Source organism: Ursus americanus, chromosome 10 (genome assembly GCF_024610735.1).
Source record: "Ursus americanus isolate L20-20 chromosome 10, mUrsAme1.1.p, whole genome shotgun sequence".
Classification (NCBI taxonomy): Eukaryota; Metazoa; Chordata; class Mammalia; order Carnivora; family Ursidae; genus Ursus; species Ursus americanus.
In genome coordinates, this window is record NC_142136.1 from 50,692,384 (window position 1) to 50,696,326 (window position 3,943).

Genomic DNA, 3,943 nt, shown 5'->3' on the forward strand with positions numbered 1-3,943 from the left:
CTTATACAAACCCCTTTGGATATTATGCACTTGATTTTTAGCAGACAGCTGTTTTCTTTTACCTGTTCAATATTCTTTACCCGTTTGACAAAGAATCCCTCTCTCCAATGGCGAAACCTATCCCATTTGGTTTGGGTAGAGTACCACTCATCCCACCCCTTACCCCTGCACCAAAACCTCCAGAAGTAAGTATCCTGCACAACCCTTGCCAGAACATTCCACCATCTAGCCACAATGATTGGTTTAGGCACACGATCCAAGGTTGGCCAATAATTGTTCTCACATGGATTTTTGTCAGAGCTCACAGGAAAGATGTTCTCTCTTCCAACAGTGTGCACTGTAAGGACAATCAAAATCTGGGGCTGTCAGTAGGGCTATTGCTGCCACCACTTGAAGAAATCCTGGCAGTTGTTGAAAACAATACAGCAAAAAGCCAATCCAACAAATGGAGAGTGGAAAGTGGGGGAACCATGGGGAAAGGCACAGAGAACCCAAGCCCTAAAAATATTTGAATGTCCTGTATCTAGCCTGCAACCATTGGACCTCTCACCTATGTGAACCATGTTTTTCTACGCACGTTTTCCCTTGAGGAAAGGAAATCACTCTTGGTTAAGAACCACTGATTTAGTGTCACCATTTTTTTTTTTTAATACAAAACTTAGACCCAGGAGAAAACCAAATACATCAGCAAATTCCAGGTTAGTCTGCATGTTCCTAATACAGGTCTTCCCAATGATTTATTAGGTAACAACTGTTTGGGGATTTTACTGCTAAATTCTTTAATATACAAGGGTCACAATGTCCTCAAGAGTCACAATAGCCTGCTGCAGGTTCAGACTGGTTAATAATTTCCCCAAAGTTCAATTCCTAGTAAATACAGAGCTAAGACCTGAATCATAGTGTAGTTTTTCCCTTTCACTGTATTCTCAGTTGAAGCAGGAGTTCTCTAGTTCTCCTCCCCAAAGTCATTAATTCTATTGTAGCCCAAGAATAAAATCTTAAAATCACAAAAAATGCATCATGGATGGATGTCTATTGCAGTTTTCATATACTTAAAAACAGACAACCTGTGGCACCTGGCTGGCTCAGTCTGTAGGGCATCTGACTCCTGATCTCGGGGTCGTGAGTTCAAGCCCCACATTGGATGCAGAGATTACTTTTAAAAAAATAAAAATAAAAATAGACAACCTGAATGTCTAAGAATGGGAAACTGGTAAAATAAATTATATGGATAAATACATGGGCTTAATATCTACTTAAAATAATCATGTATAGCAATATTAATACTTTGTTAATATGTTAACAATAATGGCTAAGTGAGAATAAATTATAAAATATACATGATCCCACTTTTAAAAAAGAAATGTGTATTTACACAAATATTATATGTATTTTACAAAATCTGCTAATATTAACATCAAAAAGTTGACAGTTAATGACTTTGCATAGGAGAATTAGGTCTTAGGGGATTTGTATTCCACTTTTCTACAATGAACACAAATTTCTTGTACAAAAAGTATTTTTAAATATTCCTTTAAACAAATTTATTTCATACACTAAGTCATAAAGATGAATTTTGCATTATAAGCTACTGAGTGCTTATTAGGTAGAAAATGTTGACAGGCACCAAAAGAAATATAAAGACAAATAAGACATACATACAATCCAGGAAAGATAAGAACAGTATATAATGTGAATCTACTGTTCATGTACCTTGTTGCTCTTTTCTCGAAACTACTAGCAAGCAAGGTCAATTACATGCAGAGAGATGAGTTACTGGTCATATGTGTGTATGCAGCTGGGAGCATCTTTCCAACCTAAACTGTAACTCATTACAGCATAGTGCTATTTGTGGTTTTATTTTATCTGTGTATGACCTCTGGTTCAAACAGACACTCCAATCTTGATGGCCAACATTATGTCCCAGGGTAGCCAAGAGCCAGGAGGCATCCTGTTTACTTGGCTCTCAACTGTTCTTAATAAGAGTCCATATCTCTGGTGAGGTTCCAGGTGCATTTATCCACCATCCTCCTACCTTCAACCTTGCAACAGCAAAGCAAATAGGTTTAGCACAATTTATTCCTTGTGGTCTGATCCTGCTAGGGTCAGTAACTGAGTCTAAGAAGTTAATATGTTGTCTATAACGTATTCATTAGCTTCACATTTGAAACAAACACTATACTTTGATTTGCCGGACATCATTTTGAGGACATTTTTAATGTTTTTATAATCAACATGTATCATTCATGTACAATTTTTCTAAGTTCATCTCAATTAACTTTTTTCCATATGCCTACCCAGCTAGTTCTGACAGTTCTAGACCTAAAGTAACTGGTTTCATTTCATCTAAAGCCAAGGAACCAGAATAACTCTCGTATGGCTGAAAATACATATTCTAAGAATTATAAAGAAGTTAACTTTATTGAACATTAATATGTGGCAGGAATCATACAAACTAAGTAAATCACAACAATCCTATCAAATACACTCTCCTTATCCTCATTTTACAGTCAAGGAAACTGGGACACCTGCTGTGTGATGAGCCCTGGGTGCTAAACACAACTAATGAATCATTAAACCCTACATCAAAAACTGATGATGTACTATATGTTGTCTAACTGAACATAATTAAAAAAGAAAAGAAAACTGGGACACAAAATTAAGTAACCCACCCTCAAGTCTCCATATCCAGACAATGCAAAAATGGACTCCAACCCATTTTTTTAACGCCAACCTGTTTGTTTCACTCCAAAGCCCAAGTTATAGATTATGCTGCACTTCTACCCTTGTCCTCTCTGCTTTCTAGGACAAAGAAGCAACAAACAAACAAAAACGTCTAACATATAAACAAACACCCTGGAAGACACAATAACTGATAAAGGGGCAAAATTTGAAATCACAACTCTACACAGGAGAAAGAAAAAAACATTTGTTGAATGAATGAATGAATGAATGAATGAATGAATGAATGAAATGTATGGGACCTAAACTTCCTGACAAGGAAAAGTATTGGGGCGGAATTGCAAAAGAACAATGAAACCTGCAACTTGATAGTAAAAACCTCCATTATTCTAAGCAACAATGACACTAACAACATCTTGCTTAGAATCACTCTGCCATTCAAGAGCAGAACAACATACACCCCTCCCCTTAAGGAGCACAAATGCTCTAATTCCAACGAATAATAATAGCAACAACAACAACAACAAAAGATTCCTAAAACCAGCTCTGGTAGATCCAAACAAACAAAACAAAGCAAAAAAAAAAAAAAACGAAAAAACTGAGCTTAAGAATAAGAGCACGTGTTTCTAAAGCAGTCACTGGTTAGCTGTGTGATTTCCTTCAAGTCACTTTTCCCTTCTGGGTCTCAATTACTCAACTGTACAGTCGTGAGTTTTAAAATTAAGTTGTGATTTTCAGCTCTAGTAAGATGTGAGCACTGGGAGAAAGGAAAACCCCTGGAAAAATCAGAAAGGCTTGTGTATACATTTAAAACACTGTAACGATGGGATCCCTGATGAGAATGCACACTTCTAAGCCACCACTAGCCCTGGCTGGAACGTGACCAGCTCGGCTTCCAGGCCCTTGAGGGCAAGGTCAAGTCCAGGTTTCAACAATTCTCCCGAGGGCTGCTGCATTAACCCCAGCGAGTACTGTAATACAAATCAGCATCCTGGGGGTAAAAGCAGCAGTGAGGGAAGAGGAAGGCACTATTCCAGGTCATCAGAAACCTTAGGGAAGCTCCCGCGGGCTACAGAATGAGGCCCAGAGAGTGCAAGCGCTTGGTCCCGCGTTACCCAGCACGTAGCCGCGAGACTGGGGCTAGAACCTCTCAGTCTTGGCTTCCGGGGCAGCGCTCCTTCCCAAGCGGCGCAGCAGGGAGCGGGGTGCAGAGGGGCGCAGGGCTCCCCCGCACAGACCGCAGGGGTTGTCCCGGGGTTAC

General features: G+C 39.2%; 1 protein-coding gene across 1 annotated transcript in view; it reads right to left on the bottom strand.

The window, feature by feature from the left end:
• Positions 1 to 3,943, bottom strand: part of VWA8 (von Willebrand factor A domain containing 8) — a 342,760-nt gene that overhangs the window by 338,511 nt on the left and 306 nt on the right. The gene's annotated exons all lie outside the window — the stretch shown is intronic.